Source organism: Suncus etruscus, chromosome 18 (assembly GCF_024139225.1).
Source record: "Suncus etruscus isolate mSunEtr1 chromosome 18, mSunEtr1.pri.cur, whole genome shotgun sequence".
Classification (NCBI taxonomy): domain Eukaryota; kingdom Metazoa; phylum Chordata; class Mammalia; order Eulipotyphla; family Soricidae; genus Suncus; species Suncus etruscus.
This window is the reverse complement of record NC_064865.1, coordinates 62,960,422-62,980,457: the sequence shown is the minus strand read 5'-3', so window position 1 is coordinate 62,980,457 and position 20,036 is coordinate 62,960,422. Positions and strand designations below refer to the sequence as shown.

The window sequence follows — 20,036 nt, the reverse complement described above, 5'->3', positions numbered from 1 at the left end:
TAGAGGTGGGTCCTGGGTCTCTGGTTGTTCAGGGACACAATGGGGATGAACAAAGGTCTCTGGAACTCTGGGAAACTTGTGGGCAGTGTTGGGCAGGATAGAAAATATCCTTCATGAGAAGGCCAGTGCGGTGCAGCTGGATCACTTGTTGAGGGCCTTATGCCCTCCCTGTGTAGCTTAGCAGACGATTGATCGATTGTGGTGGGGTCCTCACAGGGTGCTAATGCAGCCTCCTAGTGTGGGGCCTCTCCCCTCCATTGTTCTCACCTGTGAGATCCCAGGAGGAAGAAGATGACCTTGGGAGACGTGCAGGAAAGAGGTTTGGGGTCTCATCCCGCTGACTGCTCTGGGAAGTAATTCCAGGCCCAGGAGACGAGGGAACTAGTTCTGGGGGCTATAGGACCTGGCTTGTCACTGGCTGAGCATGGGAAGGGCGAGGGACCTGGTGTGCTCCGAGAAGCCCAGACTCCATCCAGAGGAGCATCCTCTCTAATTTGGGTGGTCTGGGGCCAACACTGGACGGTGCTCAGGGCTCAACTCAGGCGGGAATTGGGGGGGCGCTATGGGGTGCTGGGGATTGAACTTGGGTCACTGTATGCAGGTCCTGACCCCATGTGATGCTGCCTTCCCTCTCCTGTCTCCTCTGCCTCCCTGCCCTCACCTCCTATTCTGCAGCATTGATTAGAGAGTATTTTTCAGGGAGCTCACACTTCACACTGCCTCCCCCCCCCCCCCCCCCACTGATCATGGTCAAGGTGAAGAGGAACCAGCCTGCTGGACTTGGGCTCCCTACGGAAGAAGCCAGCGTCCCCATGCGTCCTCAGTATCATCATGTACTGAGCCTTGGGGAACCACTGGTGACCCACAGTCAGTTCTGTCTCTCAGGCCTTTCTGAGCTCTGACTCAGCCACAGCCTCCCAGCCAAAGCAAGCTTAAGACTCCCTGCCAAGTGCTCGTGTCTCAGACTCACCAGGCGAAGGTGTCCACGAGTGCTCCTGTCCTGGAGCTGGTGGCTGAGTCCTCCCTGCCCATGGGAACAAGGTCTCCAAGTGACACCGGGACAGCACCAGTTCCCCTGTGTCCACTGTGTTGATTGCGTGTGTGAGGACATTCAGTTCTATGCTTCTCAGGGACCCGAGGAAGGGTCCTGGCAGAAAAGGCCTTTGAGCACAAGCTGTAGCCAAAAGGAGTGTCTGAGCCCCAGGGTGTGGAAAGAGGAAGAATACAGAGACTCCAGGAAAGTGCCTGTGTCTGGGTCCCCAGGGCCTTTTGCTCTTTGAAAAGCCTAGAGGGGACTGGACTGGGCTGCTCTGGCTGTCGCCCTGTCTCGTCCCCTGACAGAAGCAGAGAACCCTTAGCAGGGAAAGTCTTACCCAGGACCTCTGCCGTGACTTGTTGCCCCCCCCCCCCCCACGGCTTTAGCCCAGCTGTTGTCCCTGGGTTCCGCCTCCTGACTAAACTTGCCTGCCCCCAGGGAACATTCGGGGCTCCAAGGCCACTTGGAGCTGGCCTGGTGGAGCAGAGGGGGACCCTGCACTGCAGCTGCTGGCAAGCACAGCCCACTTGCAGCGGCTGAATGGAGGCATCTGAGCACAGAACCAGGAGTGAGCCCTGAGCACTGCCAGGTGGAGCCCCCAAACCAACACAACAATAACAACAACATAAAAGTGTCTTTAAAAATCCGTGACGACAGGGCACAGGTTGGAAGCCTTCAGAGGTATGGGGGGTTGTTGGCTCAGGTACTCATTTAAACAGCCAGGGGGAGAGGGAGCTGGGGACAGAGACGCACCTTGAACCCCAGAACCACCTTCTCCCACCTCCTCCCAGGGCTGTTCCTCACCCACACGGTGCAAAGACCCTACATGATGGGCAGGAACATGCACCGGGCGGGGAGCACAGGCGTGAGGACATGTGGGCAGTCCCGGGGCCAGGCAAGGAAGGGGTTTACGGGGCTTAGCCCCCTCGAGACCGCCAGCACCGCAGCCTGACGGAGTGATTTTTACTTTACTGCCGATTCCGCCCGATCATCCCCTCTCCTTCCACACACGAGGTTAATTCACTTCTCGATCACATTACTTCCTGGCTGCTCTTTGACAATATAAAGATCGGGAGCGGGCAGCTCAATCCTTCTTCCATCTCAGATTTGATTGTTATGGTATTGCTCGGCGTCCCTCCGAGGCGCCCGGCCGCCGTGGCCGCTCTTTATGATACTTAAATGGCCCGGCTACCGTCTCTCCATCTACTCGAGGAATGCTGTTAATAACTCATTTCCAAAGAGGCCCCTTCTTTATGTCTTGGCATTAAAGGAATTTTTATTAGGTGACAGGCTAGGGGACGCACAGCCAGTCACCAAAGAGTTAATTAATCTGTTGAAATTTATTGCCTTTTATACTGCACTCGGTGTGACAGTCCCTAAGAGAAACAGATACTATATTTACAGCCCGGCTTGAAATATTCAGTAATACAGTCTTGCATACAGGCCGCTCCATCAGGCTGCAGCCTTCGGCCGGAAGAGCCATTCATCACGGAAGATGAATTTGTGTAATCTGTCTTCTCTCTTATTCGGAGATCCCAATAAATATTGAGATAATAATTTATTGATCGCCTTGCAGTATAAATGTGTCGGGGAGTCAGCTGAGACATTTGCCATGGAAATGCGTTTTGGCAGCCGGTGGCCGTCCCCCCGGATGAGCTGGGCCGCGGGGTCCTCCGGTGAGCAGACACCAAACTTGATTTGCTCCTGAGCCCTGAGACCGGATGGGACAAGGTGGACGGCCCCGAGGCCCCACCCTGACAGTGTCCAGTGAGTTCCTGGGAGTAAGCGGAGGCTTCCACTCGTCTCTCCTGCTCTTTATCGTGAACCCCTGAAGAGTTCACAGCGAACTTCGCCGTGTCCCTTTCTTCCTGTACCTAACAACACAGAGATCAAGGTGACCCAAGTCCCATTGTGTCCCAGAGAACTCTGTGGCCGAGAAATTCTCAGACCTATTCTGCATCCACCTGCAAAGTGCTCAGGGTCTAAGTTGGAGCCCAGAGGTTTATTATTTGTGTGTTTCTCTTGTTCTTTTTTTTTTTTTATTGCTTTGTTTTGGGTCCACACTGGTGGCGCTCAGGTTGACTCTTGGCTTTGCACTCAGGGAGCACTCTCAGCAGTGCTTTGGAGCACCATATACCATGTCAGGAGCTAACCCCAATTTAGCAGTTTGCAAGGCAGCACCCTGCCTCTGTGCTAATATCTCCAGCTTGGAGGAATGTTTTGTTTTGCTTGTGATATCCAGTGGTGCTCAGGGCTAACTTTTGGCTCTGTGCTCAGGGAATCATACACAGTACTCAGATCAAACCTGGACCTACTGTGTGTAAAGAAAATGCCTTAACTCCTGATCTATCTCTCTAGCCCTGGGTTTACTGTTCTTTCTCCTCTTGCCATAGTGGAAAACTCATATGATTTTGGAGAATGAGGAGCTTTGCCTTAATTCCTGTCCCGACATTCCTGTATTTTTGAATGAAGACTAAATGTTTGGAAGAATTTGGTTGGAATTTCATATATGTTATCCTTATCCCATATCTAAAGAAATAGCATGGGGCCGGAGAGATAGCATGGAGGTAAGGCGTTTGCCTTTCATGCAGAAGGTTGGTGGTTTGAATCCTGGCATCCCATATGGTTTCCTGAGCCTGCCAGGAGCAATTTCTGAGCATAGAGCCAGGAGTAACCCCTGAGCGCTACCGGGTGTGACCCAAAAAAAACAAAAACAAAAACAAAAACAAAAAAAAAAGAAAAAAAAAGAAACAACATAATAAAGTTTTTTTTTATTGTGATCTGAAATAGTTTCTGGTATAGATGTGAAAATTAAGAAAACTATATTTTGGTAATTTTAGTAATGATGATATCCACAAAACCATATGCTTCACTAAATTTTGTTTTTCTTTTGTTCTGTTTTGTTTGGATAAAAACTTGAGATTAGTAGTTAGCAACACAGAATAGAATTAGAGAGTCTGGAATTAGTTCATTTGTCACAACGTTTTCAATGATGGACGACACATGGGATTTCTTCAGGTTGGCTCTGAATGATCTTAAATCCCTAGGTATATTTGCATGTAAATATTTAAGAATTTCACAGAGGAACTTGGCTCAGTACCCTAGACCATCCCTTTGGTGATTAGGTTTGTTGTGTGATCAGAATATCACCACCTAATTGCCCATATTTGGCCTTTATTTTTCCAGTGCTGTTCGCTTGTCGATGTGAATCATAAAGTTAGAATGTGAGTTAAGTCCTCCCTGGTGTTTGGCTAATTGGATTATTCATTGAAAGTACACTCTGTTTTATGACATCATTTTACCTTTCGGACTTCTGCTTCTAACTCCGCTTCTGCAGTGCTATAACTTCTCAGAACCATCACCTTGGTGCCCACGTATGCTGCCTTCCTGAGTGCTTTTGTTCATTCCCACACTGCAGCTGGGCTGTGTTTTATTACCCCCCTGGGACTTCTCTTTTCATAGACAAAACCCCCAGCTGCCTGCTCCAATCAAGCTGGGTCATGGGGGATGGAGGTCCACTTCGAAATGGACCTGGGTGGGTACCCAGCGGGTAAAATCACCCTGAGAGACTGTTTGCGTCTGAATCTGCTGAGCAAGACTGGGAAGGAAGTGGTGTTGATGTGAAAAATGGCCCCCGCACTGTCATGGGGAACCTCTCATTCAGACACAGGAGTTAGGGTCATTCTGGAGGAGGCCCACTGCCGATTGAGGTGACTTTCCAAGGATAGGGGCTGGGAAGGGTTATTTATTTTTCTTCTGGGAGGCACTTCTCTGCTGGGGGCCAGTTGGGGCTGGACAGTATCACCTTCTGACCCTGTCACCCTCTGATTCTGTCACCCTCCAACCCTGTCACCCTCCTAACATGAGCTCTCTGTTTCTCTTGGGGACACGTCAGATGAAGAAGCTCTCCTTAGTAGATATCAGCTCATGGCCCTCCATGTGTCCATCCCCAGTTGTTGAAGGACCGACCTCCTGCACTGCCCTAAGGGGTGTCCACTCCTCTGGGCCCCTGGGAGCTCGGTCAATGCCATCCCTTCTCCTTCCATTTCCCCTTCGTGCCATACCCTCAGCTGCATTTTCTAGACATTTTTATATTATAACTGAGCAAGTCTACATTCTGTTGATGTGGATTCAAGCCGAGTCTTTGGTTCTAGGCTCCGTTTGATTTTTGGCTTTCGTAGCTGCAGAAGGTCTTGTGCACAAAAAGGAAGACATTAATTTGTGTCTCTGGACCAGAGGAATAACACAGGGGTGAATGTGTTCCTGGCATATGGTCAATCTGGGTACGAGTGCTCAGCACTGCAGCTGGTACCCCAAACCAATCTGTAGTGAGCCCTGAGCACAGAGGCAGGAGTAGACCTCAAGCATATGTGAGTGTGTCCTTAAAATCACCAGAAACACCCACCTCTGTGGTGAAGGGCATTTAAAGATCTTCATGAACTCGTGCCAGGCATGGGATGGGACTGAGGCCTAGACACCATCTGTCCTTCATCTGGCTCATGGACGCAGGTCAGCGGAGGGACCGGCTTTTGCTTTTCTGGTCTTTTTTCTCACCTGCATGAATTGTGTTTGCTTCCCTGTGCTTTCCACCAGATCACGGAGACTGTATAATCCTGTACACCAAGCATTCATTTTCCCTTGTTACCTGAGGTTACTGCTGCATTTAGAGGTTGACCAACGTGGTATGGCCGGTCCATCACGGATGTGTGGACAGGGCAGGCCTCAGGGGTGAAAGGCTGAACAACGAACAGTGTACAGGCAACTCCTGTTCACATCAGTGGGACTCTGACAGCCTCTAAATTCTACCAGTGGTTCTTGGAGCCCTTTGTAAACCTGCTGAGATCACATGCAATGCTCTGGGCCCCATCTTGGACAGATGGCTGGCATGGGAGTACCCACCCCTCAGACATGTTCTTAGAGGTGCAGGGGATCCCTACCTTTGAGCAAGGATGCGCCACTTATACAGAAATATGATTTTTTTGGGCCACACCCATTTGATGCTCAGGGGTTACTCCTGGCTAAGTGCTCAGAAATTGCCCCTGGCTTGGGGGGACCATATGGGACGCCGGGGGATCGAACCTCGGTCCTTCCTTGGCTAGTGCTTACAAGGCAGACAGCTTACCTCTAGCACCACCTCGCTGGCCCCAGAAATATGATTTTTTTAAACCCATGGGAATAAAACAATATATATCCCACAACATATATAACATATGTATGTATGTTATATACATATAACAATAAACATCTAGTAAAGCGACTCACTTTTGAATCTTTGTACGTATATATATCAGTTCAAGTTTTAGCCTCTATCTTTTTTTGGCTTTATTTTTGGGTGGCACCAGCAGTGCTCAGGGCTCCTCCTGCTCAGGGATCATACCTGGCAGGCTCAGGGACCATATGGGATGCCAGGGAGGAGTAACACAGCCCGCATGCCTGCCCACTGAACTCTCTCTCTCTCTCTTTCTCTCTCTCTCTCTCTCTCTCTCTCTCTCTCTCTCCCCTCTCTCTCTCCTTCCCCCAGATGTTCCGCTTGGTCTTATTGGCTCATAATCTAAAATATTCTGTAAATAAGTATTTTCTCCTGATCTATTGATTCTTCCCATTTCTCCACATTGTCTTTGGAAGAATAGATGTTCTGATTTTTTTTCTCTTAGAGGGCTCAGCTATGTTTAAGGCATATTTCCTCTGCTTTATGCTTTACAATTTTATTACCACATAGGAGCAGACTTGATTTTATTTGTCCTTCTTAGGACTCAGTGTTCTTATTTTTCTTTAATATTTTACCTCCTCCATCATAATTTATTATATTGCTTTCCTTATTTTTCCCCCTTTCCAGTCTAGCCATCGAGTAATTTCAAGTCTTGTTTTTCTATTTTCTATGGACCTCCAATCTTTTCTTTTTCTCCCTTTTCTCATGCCTCACAATTCTACATTAATAATAATAATAATAATAATAATAATAATAATAAATGGAACCTGCATTTGGAGTTCTGGTTTCAGAGAAGTATTTCAGTTCCTCCATGTCGGTTGCTCTTACTCTGCTTGTTAACCGAGAAACAGCTGTAATTTTAGTAAACATATTTGAAATGGTACAATTATGTTGCGCTGACGTGTTATTTATGTTCTTGACTGTTCTTTTGCGCTGTTCCTGTGGCTTGGTGGCTTTCCCAGTATCTTGCCTCCTTGGGAAGACTGTGCCTGCTCTGCTCAATCCCAGATCATGGGCACGAAGCCACGTGGGTGTGAAGACACACAGGCTTCCTCACAAACTACCATTGACCCCACATTTGTCTACGGGGACATCTTCTCTGGAGCAGAGCAGAATGGGCCTTGTCAGTGGGTCCCGAGAAGGAAATTTTAGTGTCGGCAACTTTAATTTGTAATAAATGAAAGAAGTGTGGAAGCTGCTCTGTTTCATGGTCAATGGTCTTGGAGTAACTCTTGTTTTTCCTCTAGCATGCCAGAGAATGCAGTTTAGAGATCTGTTTATTTAGTTTCTATTAAGTCTGTCTACATCATCTGTGATTTGTTTGATTTTTTTTTTTTTGGTTTTTGGGCCACACCCGGTAATGCTCAGGGGTTACTCCTGGCTATGTGCTCAGAAGTTGCTCCTGGCTTGGGGGACCATATGGGACACCGGGGGATCGAACCGAGGTCCATCCAAGGCTAGCGCAGGCAAGGCAGGCACCTTACCTTTAGCGCCACCGCCCGGCCCTGTTTGATTTTTTTTTAATTAAAAAATTTGTTTATTTTTTTGGGCCACACCTGGTGATGCTCAATGGTTACTCCTGGCTATATGCTCAGAAATTGCTCCTGGCTTGGGGGACCATGTGGGATGCTGGGGGATCGAACCATGGTCTATCCTAGGCCAAACGCCCTACCACTGCGCCACTGCTCTGGCCCCCAAATCTTTTTTACAAGTTTTTTTACAGTTGTATTTCAGTAACATAGTGACAGTGAGTTAGGATCCTTCCCACCACCAGTGTTGACATCCCTCCAGCATACCTACCAGCATGCATCCTCACTCTTAACCCTCTAGACTGCTAGTGTAACCAGTCCATTTTGTGTATAGCTTGTTATAGTTTGGGTCTCTTGATTCTATTTTCATTGACATTAGTTTGGGTATTTAGGTTGAACCATTTTTTATTTCCATGCAAATGTTCATGAGACCAGTTGGCCTCTGGGTCCCATCCTCCTTTTGTTCCCTTTTTTCAGTTTGTGGGGAGATATATAAATGGTTAGACAGAACCAGATGATTCATGTTCTGTGGTTCTGTAAAAAAAAAAAGTGGGGGATCCAATCTAGAAGCTATTAAGTATAAATAAGATTGAAAGAAAGGAAAATAAATAAATGGGGGGCAATGTGGCAAATGCTTTTTTTTCCCTCCTTCCCCCTGATTTTGCATAGGCACAATAAATGTTAGAGATGATTTGTTTGATTTTTGTCTATTTAAGGGTCTAATCATATTCTGTGGGTTGAGATAATAACTAATCAATAGCTTATGCAATCTAATGAAAATACGCAACAATTTATCTCAAGAAATGCTGTTCAGAGCTTAGGGTCTGTGCTTCAGATACTTCCAGGGCAGGATGTAAATTAATTCCTTAACTCTGAATTTTGTTTCATTGACATGTCAGTGTTTTTTTTTTTTTTTTTTTTAATTATGGACTCTGGGGCTGGAGAGGTGACACAAATGGTAGGACATTTGCCTTGCATGCAGTAACCTAGGACAGACCGTGGTTCGATCCCCTGGAGTTCCATATGGCCCTCCAAGCCAGGAGCCATTTTTGAGTGCATAGTCAGGAGTAACCCCTGAGAATCACTGGGTGTGGCACAAAAATATTCTGGAATTTTTGTGTTACAGAGCACCAGAGGGAAGTTCTTTCTTTTTTTTTTTATTTTTGAGTTGTAGAGGCTGACACCCAATTGGATTAATTCTGGGAACAAGTGACCCCCAAGTTTGGAGGTTCAGAGCATTTTTCACATCTTAGCACAATCTCAAGGTGATTGGCAGCATTTGAAAAGCTTCCCAATTTACCTACTCTGTAGTGAAATTGATAAATAATAATAAAAATGTTTACTCACACATATTTAATGATGATATTTGGATAAATAATATTGATCTCAGCATTTTCTTTAGGCTCAAGTTTGATCAGGCTGTGTGTTGGAGATTTCACATTTTTCTCAAGTAATAAGCATGATGTTAGCAATAAACAGCTTCGGGGAGTTGAACTGCAAACCCCTCTCTCTTCTTCTCTTTGCCCCATCCCAACGAGTTATTCCATGACACCCAGCCACTAAACAGAGAAGCTTCGACTCTGCTTTCATTTTTATTAATATATATATATTTTTTTTGGTTTTTGGGTCACACCCGGCAGTGCTCAGGGGTTATTCCTGGCTCCAGGCTCAGAAATTGCTCCTGGCAGGCACGGGGGACCATATGGGACGCCGGGATTCGAACCGATGACCTCCTGCATGAAAGGCAAACGCCTTACCTCCATGCTATCTCTCCGGCCCCTAATATTCTTTATTACAAAATAAAGTTGCTGATGTTGTCCATTGGAAGGGTGAAGATGAGTCAAAACGCCCCAAAGTAACTTACAAAATCCAAAGTGAAAAATAGTTAAAAAACAAAAAGACAACATCAGTAGGTGAAAGCAGAAACTGGGTCCAGCTGCCTGGGTCTTTGGGCTAATGGAGAGGCAGATGGAACATGTCGGGGTTGCAGCAGCTAAATGAAAAGAAAAACTGAGCACATGCTGGACATATGTTTCAGCAGGTGGAGTGAGAGCCACTGCTCGCACGTGTGTCCTGGCCCGTTAACTACTGACCTCATGTGAGTTATTTACGCTCACGTCGGGAAATTCGGTCACAGAGGGGGAGATGTGGATGCCCAATCTGTGTGCCAGGAAGGTGCTCTTGCCTGATTCTCTATTGATTTGCCTGGAGATGCAGTTGGAGTTGCTCTCCCACCTGCCCTTCAGAGCGGTGGCTTTGCTCCTTTCGGCACCCCACAGCAGGTGAACGCTGATGGCGGCCACTTTCTCTTTCGAACCCCTTCATGTGTCAGCCTGGACAAGAATGTTCCACAAGGCTCCAGAAATCCAGTGCCGGATTGTTGGGCTCCGAGGAAGAACTTGTAACGAGTGTGGAGCCAGGAGGCTTGGGTGGAAATGAACACTGGGAATACACAGAGAGAATGGGAGCTTTGAGTGATGCGTGGCCTTCATCGGCCACATTCAGGCCAACATTTTTCTCATGTCTCATAAGTAAGCAGTGTGAATACTCAATATTTATTTACTTATTTATTTATTTATTTGTTCTTTCAGGGGTCAGCACATCCGAAGTGCAATGGATGAGCCTCACCCTAGGGAAACCACCTTTGTGATCATGGTATCTCCCCTGCCAGGTAAGAATTACTTACTTTATTTATTTATCTTTTTATCTATCCATTGATTCATCCATCCAACCATCCATCCACCCATCCACCCATTCATCCATTCATTCATTTATTGTTTTTTTGGCCACACCCAGTGGCGCTCAGGGGTTTACTCCTGGCTCTGCTTTCAGAAATTCCTCCTGGGAGGCTCGGGGGACCATATGGAATGCCGGGGATCGAATCCAGGTCTGTTACAGGTGGGCAGTGTGCAAGGCAAATGCCCTATTGCTGTGTTATCACTCTTGCCTCCTAGAATGAACTTTCTTTTTTTGTTTGTTTTGTTTTGGGGCCACATTCGGCAGTGCTCAGTGGTTACTCCTGGCTCTGTGCTCAGAAATCACTCCTGGCAGGTTCATGTGAAATGCTGGGGATTAAACCTGGTTCTGTCTCAGGTGGGCAGCATGCAAGGCAAACACAATACTGCTGTGCTATTACTTCAGTCCCTGATCTTTAGATTTACATTTTGTGTGCGCAAGACAAGTGTCATTTGGTTATAGTGCGGATGAAGGAAGAAAAAAAATCCCTTTTGATGTGGAGCAAAACATGTTACTTGTTGTCTGACTCTGAGTCATTTGCAAATGCATTGCCTTCCAGGAACCAGTCCATGGAATTGTGTGAGGATGATAATGTGGATTTATATTCCACAGATTGTGTGAGTTCTGGATTGATGCAGCATTTTCTAGGTTTGCATCTGAACACCATGAAAGGGAGTTTGTCTCTTGATAAAATTAGAATCATCCCAGTCAGGACAGTGTGTGCACTGGTAACCCAGGCAAACATTTTCAACAGACATGCAGGACATAGCAATCACTCAATAAAAGTCATTCTGAGCTACTGGTAGAGGGTGTGCCTTTTTGATCTCTGATACCAACTCTTGGTACCTACTAGAACGTCTTAAGGAAATAAGAATTGTGTTTTCTTCACACATCAAGAGCTCCAGAAATAAGGTCAGGGCCGGTGCCCCAGCTCAAAGCTGTCAGCTAACACCCGAGGTTCCAGTGAGATTTCCACAGCTTTTCTCCCGTTTCCAAGGCCATTATCCTTATGGTCACAAGGTAGCTGGCAGAGCTCTGGCCATCACATCTACATTCCAGGCAGGAGGAAGGGGTGAGAGCTTTATCTTGACGAGGTTGTGCCTTTTGAATGGGGGAAAGAGCTATTTATGTTCGGTTTTTCACTGGGCAGAAGAATGTATCCTGGTGTGGCTGATTGCAAAGGAAGAGGGAGGTCATGCCTTTGATGCACACTTTATGAACAACAAAATATCAGTCAAGGAGAAATGTGGAATATCAGGACTATAAGATAAAAAATATTTGGTCCCTGTTTGCGGAGGGTTTTGAAACCTTTGGGTTCCCCATGAATGAGGACAATGAGAGATTGTTGGGGGACAGGGCAGGGCCTGGGTGCCCCCAGACACTCCAGCCATGATGGTCACATTTATTCTTCCAGGGCCCCAAACAATTTCTGCCATTTTACTTATTTTAGATTTTGTTTTGCTTTTGGGTCACACCTGGCGGCATTCAGGAGTTACTTTTGGCTCTGAGCTCAGAAATCACTCCTGGCAGGCTTGGGGGACCACATGGGATGCCGGGATTTGAACCACCATCTGTCCTGGATTGTCTGCAAGGCAAACACCCTACTGCTGTGCTATCTCTCTGGCCCCTTATTTTAGCTTTTGAAATATATTTGGGGTCTCACCTGGCAGTGCTCAGGACTCACTCTACACTCAGAAATTACCCCTGGAAGTGCGCAGAGGACCTTATGGGATAACGGGGATCGAACCCCGTTTGGCCACGTGCCAGGCAAGAGTCCTCCCCTCTGTGCTCTCGCTCTGGCACCTAATGTTTAAAGTGTTCGTGAAGCCAATAGTTTCATTTAGGAAATAGGAGCAAGGGGAAAGAGAGAGACCGAGATGGAGACCAGCACAACACAGAAATGGGAAAGGGACATTGTCGACGGCCCTGGCAGAAATAAAGACCCGTCTAAGGGCAGTTTGTATGTGAGTCTTCAAATGGAATATTAGAATGTGACAATGTCCTAGTTACTCAGAGTTAAATTAAGCAGAAACTGGGCAGTGAGCAAAAATGTTAGTAAAAGAGGAGCCGAAGGTCTGAGAAAAGGCTTAAAGTGAATAACACGAGTGTGCTGCCTCTGGGGGGAGACTGTGGCCGTGTTGCTGCACATGTCGGTGTGTGTGGTGGTGTATGTCTGTGTGTGTCTATGTGTCTGCATGTCTCTGTATGGTTGTGCATATCCATGGGTGTCTGTGTGTCTGTGCGTGGCTGCCCATGTCTGCTGTGTCTGTGTCTGTTTGTTCATGATTGAGTTACGAGCACTGCCCAGACAGGGATTCAGCAGTCATCACTTCTTTGGCCAGTGCCAGTCAGATATTTAAAACAGAAAGACCCAGGGGTCTCTCAAATGTGCCAGAGTGACCTTATCATGAGTGAAATTCACTTTTTGTGGTGCCACCAAAGAGAGATTCCTTCAGAATCTGGTTTAAAAAAAAAAAACCCACACAAATAGGAAATTCTAGGGGCCTGAGAGATCTTAGAATGGCTAAGGTGTTCACCTTGACAAGCTGACCCCAGTTCAACCCCGAACATGACATAGGACCCCCTGAGCACTACCGGGGGTGACCCCGAACACAGAGTTAGGAGTCACCCCTGAGCACAGAGCCAGGAGTAAGCCCTGAGCACATCAAGATGTGGACCAAAGTCAAAGATACCCTTTCTCTAAAAAAAAAAAAAAAAAAAAAAAAAAAAAAAAAAAAAAAAAAATAAGAAAACAGAAGATTTCAGCTCTATTTCCCACCTGGCCTTGTATAATTCAGAAATGATTTTTTTTGTTTTTTGTTTTTTTTTGGGTCACACCCGGCAGCGCTCAGAGGTTATTCCTGGCTCTATGCTCAGAAATAGCTCCTGGCAGGCTCAGGGGACCATATGGGATGCCGGGATTCAAACCACCAACCTTCTGCATGCAAGGCAAATGCCTTACCTCCATGCTATCTCTCCGGCCCCCAGAAATGATTTTGAACTGAAAAGTAAAAGCTGCTGGAGACAACAGAGCTTGAAGAGGTTTTCCAGAGTCTTGGGCTGAGGAACTCTGGCCTGTCCCTGGACACCCTGTGGGGTCTTTCCACCACCCCATCGGGGGCAGGAGCAGCCTCTCTGCAGGGGACTCACATCTTCAGTACCAGAGCCAGCAAATGCCCGAGGATCCCCAGAAACAAACCTACTACCCGGGTGATGCTCGGAAGGGCCAGAGTGAGGAACAACTGCCTGGGGACCGACTTGTATCTGCACCTTATTTCATGTTGGTTTAGGGGTCACAGCGGAGTGCTCGGGGCTCACTCGGGGCTCTGAGCTCAGGATCACTCCTGGCTTTGTGCGCAGGGCTCATTCCTGGTGGTGCTTGAGGCCCTCTGCAGTGCTGGGGATCAATCCCCCTCCCCAAAACAAGACCAGCACCTGAGCCCTTGTACTATTTTCAGCCCACATCCAAAAGCTTTATAATTCAGTTTTACAAAGCAAACACCAAATGGGCGTGTGCTTGGCGTGTGGTCGCCCCTTCAGGTCTTTTCAAACCACAAGTTTATCTCCTTTATTTGCTTTTTATTTCTCACCACTACTTTAAGGCGCAGGCTTAGTAATCTTAATCAGAACAGAATTTGTTATTTGAGTGGGTAAGGGAGTGGTGTTTGTGAAGGCGGCTGTCGTGCACCAAGATTTACAACGCCATAAATCAGGTGAAGAACATTTACAAAAGCCCCCGTCAGGATTTACTTTCTCCTGACATTTTCCTGGAGATGATTTTTCTGTCCTCAACCTCCACAGGAAGGGGCCTTAGGAAGATGGAGATCATTCAGATGATCTTGATTCAAAGACTAGATATCTGAGTTGACGGAGCTGAGGATTCACTCTTGGCTCAGGAAGATGCGGTGCATTTTATTTGTTTATATATATATATATCTCATTTATTTATAATAAAAATGTAATTCATTCTAGAAATGATGCTGGAGACATTCTGAAGTTTGGTCTTTGTGATCTCTCTTCCACCCTCTTGACTCAAAGTTGTGGTCCCAGCTGGAGCTATAGCATAGCAGCAGGGTATTTGCCTTGCACGCAGCTGACCTGGGACGCAACCCGGGTTCAATTTCTGGCCACAGAGATCCCCAGACGATCCCCTGAGCCTGCTAGGAGCAATTTCTGACGACAGAGCCAAGAGTAACCCCTGGAGCATCAACAGGCTGTGGCCCCCAAACCAATAGAGATAAATAAATGGTTTAAACTCTGACTTCTTAAAAAAAAAAATAAGAATGGCAGTTGACACTCGTAGGATTGGCCAAAGGAGGGTTCTCAGGACAGTGCGGGCTAGGCTGACCTCAGCAGTCTGATCCAGACCCCGTCCTAAAGGATTCCTGGGTCGGCAGGCTGGGAGCAGAGGGGAGGTGTTCTTTTGTGCGTGACCTGTTCAGAGCTTGTTGGTGAGGGACGAGGGACCCTGTTCTATCCTTAACAGTCTCACTTCCCTCCACGTTTGGGCCAGATGATGGCGGCAGCCGACCGTAAGTGGGGACCCCCACACACCTTGGCCAGCGCCTCGATCCGATCCTGCCCACCAGCAGCTCCTGGCGGCCACTTCCTGACATCCCTGGACTGCAGAGTCCTTACTTTCCAGTCTTGCCTATAAAAGGCCAGAAAAAGCTGCAAGCTTGTCCGCAGTTTAAGGCTTTTACCATGGGTTGGAAATCAGCAATAGAATATTGGACAGCATTAGTTCCAGTTGTTCAGGGTGAAAGCTTTCGATACAGGGGAATATGTGATTTCTCAATGGCTTTATGGCGCTGAACCGCCACCCCATGGCAACTGTGGGGGATATAGTTTGAAACCACCGATCCCCAAATGCCTTTATTTCTTCTAAATTTCTTCCCTAAGTTTTCTTCCATCCATGCAGGGCTTTTATCTCTCCTACAGAGGAAGTGTCGCCCCTTCAGAAACCTGCTATTCACGGTCTTGTTTTCGTTCCACATCTGGTGTAATTTGGTGACACTTAAAGTTCCTCTCGAATGTTTACCTTCCACGGGCCCTACTTCAAAGATCATGCAGAGAACTGAGAGAATGCGAGGATGAGGTAATTCAATTTACAAGCAGAAACCCCAGCCCGCATCCGGCCCCCCAGACTGAGCAGACGCCAGATGACTAGAGAATGTAGGTGATTGTCCACCAGTGACTGGGCGTGGCTCCTTTTGGATCCTGAGCTGATCCCAGCTGAGAGAGAGGCGGATGCTCACTGTAAGGAGGAGCTCAGAGCCTGAGACCTGAGGATCTGACCACCTGACCACTTGACCGTCATACCCAGGCATGGCCACATCGATCCCAGGCTGGACAGCGTGTCCAGGGGACTATGGGAACCACTATCCACAGAAACCTTGAGTTTCTGCAGGGTGATGGCAGGATTCACTTCCTCACCTCCATCTCTAGGTGCCCGAGTATATTTGGCTATCTTTTCTTTTTTCTCTCTAACTGAACCTCCCAAGTAGGATAGTGATAAACAGGTTTCTGGCTTGCCCCCAGTGACTTCCACTAATGCACTATACCCAGAGCAAAGGACAAAGTGGAGAAGACCCATTTCCCCCTTCATTTTTGTTTGGGAAAAAATAAAATCTGCCAATAAAAAAAAAGGAAGATTCTAAGGATCTTTTCAATTCAAGTAGAAAATACTTTCTCATTTTCACACTATTTTTTTTATAAAGCCATTTCTTTTTTGCTTTTGTTTTTGGGCCATATCTGGAGGCACTTGGGTTACTCCTGGCTCTGTGCTCAGAAATAACTCTGGGGGGCAATATCATGGAACCATATTGGATGCTGGGGATCTGGGACAGCTTTGTGCAAGGCAAAGGTCCTATCAACTTTTGTGTGTGTGTGTGTGTGTGTGTGTGTGTGTGTGTGTGTGTTTGGCTCACACCAGGCAGTGCTCATGGGTTACTCTGCCTCTGCATTTAGAAATCGGTCCTGACAGGCTCAGGGGACTAAATGGGATGCCAGGAATCGAACCTTGACTATCTGGGGTTGCCTGTGTGCAAGGCAAATGCTCTACCACTGTGCTATCATTCTAGTCCCAAGCCTTTTTCATTAAATCACCATTAGTTATAGAGTTGAAAAGTTGTTCACAGTTGAGTTTCGATCCTACAATGTCCCCACATTCATCCCTTCATCAGTGTTGAATCAATTAAATTAATTCACACCAGTGCTCATTTCCCACCATCCATGTCCCCAGCTTCCCTCCTGTCATCCCAGCCTGCCTCTTGGCAGGCACTTTTCTTCTTCTCTTTCTTTCTCTTTTCTTTATAAAACCTTCTTGCAGAAAGAAAAACGCACATTTCTATTTTGAGCTGAAAAATTCACCTCTCTGCCTTTTGCTACCCAAACTGTAGCAGGTGCCCAAAGCACCTGGAATTATTTTTTCTTTTAAGGTATCATCTGTAGGACCCACTTAGAGTTGGGTCCTATAATCCAGGGGTGTCGTCAATGCACAAAGTCAAGTGTAGGATCTGAGAACACACATTTCTGTTGCGTTCCCAGGCCAGGCCGACTGTGTGGGTTGTTGGATTAACCGGGTTCCACCCTATTCAGTATATGCTAGTTATTTATTGGTCAGAAGCACCTTTGGATGAAGCACCTTTTGTATTGGTGCCTGGGACCACCATCTTGGTTCTCCATTCAAGAGTACGGTCTGATGCTTTCTGATAAAGACTCTGGGTCTCAGGAAAAAGCCTCTTTGGCAGCTTCAGTTTCCCACCACTGAGCTATCTGCTTCTTAGGATCAAAAGGCTTGTATGTGGAAGTTCCTGGACTAGTTTTATCCCTTTATCTGTGTGTGGAATCCACGAAATGGAATGCAGAAAATGGATTTCCTGCATTCGGCGTTTGCTTTCAGACCCGAGCCTCTCCAATGTCCTGGACTTGGGGCATGAGGCTTCTGCTGCAGTGGGTCAGGAGAACTCACATCCAGGAGCTCTGGCTGAGGAGAAGCTCTTGACAAGGGATAACTAGTCCAGGGCCACCCACTGGAAATCAGGTTCCTTGAGTCACACTTGGTTTGTGTTTGTCTCGGCAGGAAATGTAAGGAGAATATGTAGTACGATGCGTTCACATACAGTACACCACGTGGACACATGTATGTAAGGTCAGCCAGCTATTAACCCAAAACAAAGGTGTTCACACCATCTTCCTCTTTCCCATAAATCTATTTTTTTTTTTTTTGGTATTTGGGTCCACACTCAGGGTTACATCTGGCTTCTGTGCTCAGAAATTGCTTCTGGCAGGCTCAAAGACCATCTGGATGATGGGGATCAAACCTGGATGCAGGTTGGCCTTGTGCAAGGCAAATGCCCCAACTCTGTTGTTATAGCTCCGGCCTCTCCTATACACTTTTGACATGTAAAAAGCCCATCCTGGTTTACTCTCAACCTTCCCCCTCCTGGTATAGTCAGTTTAATAAAGAGGCAGATCTGGCTTTTGGCTCAGGCAGAGACCACAAGGCCAAAGCCACGAATGCCTTTCTGATCATCCTTTCCTGACTGGCATGGGTCATCAATTTCTTTCGTTGCTCTCCTGCTTCTTCAGACCCTCCCTTTGCGTGGGGGTTTAGAAACACGGTCCCTGGGGCGATCTCACAACCCATGGGCTCTATTTACAGCACATACACACAAGTTTACACACGGGTAACACACATACGCACAAGTACCCACCCTGGCCTAGACACTGGTTGCATCACCACAAAGACATTCAGTTGTCCGGGTTCCAGGACAAGTTGCAGGAGGCTCTGCCCAGCTCCTGGTTCCGTGGGGTTTGGTACATTTGGGGGAGGCAGTTAGTTAACCCCAGCGGCACTCAGGGGTTAGTTCTGGATCTGCACTCAGAAATCACTCCTGGCAGGCTCAGGGGACCATAAAGGATGCTGGAGATCGAACCCTGGTTCATCCTGCATGCAAGGCAAACGCCCTACAGCTATGCTATCTCTCTGGCCTCAGGTTTTGGTATAGTTTGACTAGGGGCTCAGCCCAGGGCCTGGGTCAGAGAGAGATGCCCCTTCGCAGGGACCCACTAACTCACAGCTTAGACAGGACTGAACCGGGTGCTGGGCCTGAGTCTGATGTGTGCATGGGGATGCAGAGCTGTGCTCCCTGAAGATGCTCTGCGTGCATGCAGGGTTGTGTTCCTTGAAGGTGTTCCCTGAGCAGCACAGTGAGGGGCAGGACTGTGGTCCATGAGGGTGGTCCAGGGACATGCAGGGCTGTGCTCCCATGAGGATGCTCTGGGAGGGGGCAGAGCCATGCTCCTGGCTCGTGTGTGCGTCCGTCCGGGTGTGTCCTTGATGTTTGGCAGCTCTTCTGTGCTTAAGGGGTTTCAGCCCCTTCCCTGCAGGAAACTGAGGGAACTGGGAGTAGCTGAGGCCTCAGGCGAGGGAGAGATGCTCTTGCCTCGGGGGCTGCTGATTCAGGGACCACCTAAGTTCCCCCCACAGACGGATGTAGCTTCTAGATCTGGCCTTGCTGGGCCACTTGGGCTGTCCTGCTCCACCCTAGATCAGGGATGAAGTTCTGGGGTCCCATTGAAGCCCCGACAAGACTATGCCAGGCTGCTTTGAGCAGGAGGTTGTGTCTGGGTGCTGAGAGGCCGTGCCTGGCCAGGGCAAGAGCCCAGGTTTGTGCTCCCTGTGCCCTGTGCTGGGCTCCCCAGGCCCGCAGGCCTGCAGGCAGGACCTCCCAGGAGATAAATGGCTCCCAGGAACTGCTAGCACCCTGGAAATGTGCGGGGTGGCGCAACAAGTCTGGGGGGAGAGACGTAGGGGCGGGACCATGAGGCACAGACTATGGGGTGCAGACTGTGGGGTCCTGGGGACTACTGTGATGAAGGAGGCAGCAGGAACCTGGTGTGCTTCTGTCTCTGCAGCTGAGCCCTTCCCCACCGCCTCAAGCCCCTGTGTGCCTCCTCTAACTCTTCCCACTGCCTCTGACTCCTCCTTCTTCTGCCTCTCCCCCATCCTCTGCCCATAGAAGAGACAGAAGTTTCCAGAACTAGACAGACCTTGTTAGTGTGCAGAGGGCCAGGAGCAGCAGTGGCCAATGGCCTCATCCTGAGATCACGCAGGACTCTAGACCCATCACCCTGGCTTGATCTCTGACCCTCCTGCCAACTCCTGGCTAAGCACGGGCTCACTTTTGGGAGTTCAGGGACCCAATGGGGGTGCTGGGGATGGAACTGGGCTCAGTGCGTGCAAGGTACCACCTGCCCCTGTGCTCCCTCTCAGGCCCTGGAGAGGGTTTGAATGCGATTGTACCAAAGCTGAGCGTGAACTGGGGAGGGGCTGATGTCTGGAACCTTCTAAGGGTGAGACTTAATGGTACTTACCAAGTCACTTAAAAACTTCACGGAGGCCTAGACAGATGGAGCAGTGGCTAAGGGGCTGGCACACAGCTGATCTGGGTTCGATCCCTCTTGCCTTGGCCCCCCCCCCCAAGTCCCACCAGGAGTGATCCTTGAGCTCAGAACCCGG

At 48.1% G+C, this 20,036-nt stretch overlaps 1 protein-coding gene and 1 pseudogene across 1 annotated transcript in view; one reads left to right on the top strand and one right to left on the bottom strand.

Annotated features, from left to right (window-relative positions):
* TMEM14C (transmembrane protein 14C) overlaps nt 1-20,036 on the top strand; it is a 1,060,545-nt gene that overhangs the window by 24,767 nt on the left and 1,015,742 nt on the right. The gene's annotated exons all lie outside the window — the stretch shown is intronic.
* On the bottom strand, nt 10,269-10,453 carry LOC125996956 (uncharacterized; annotated as a pseudogene).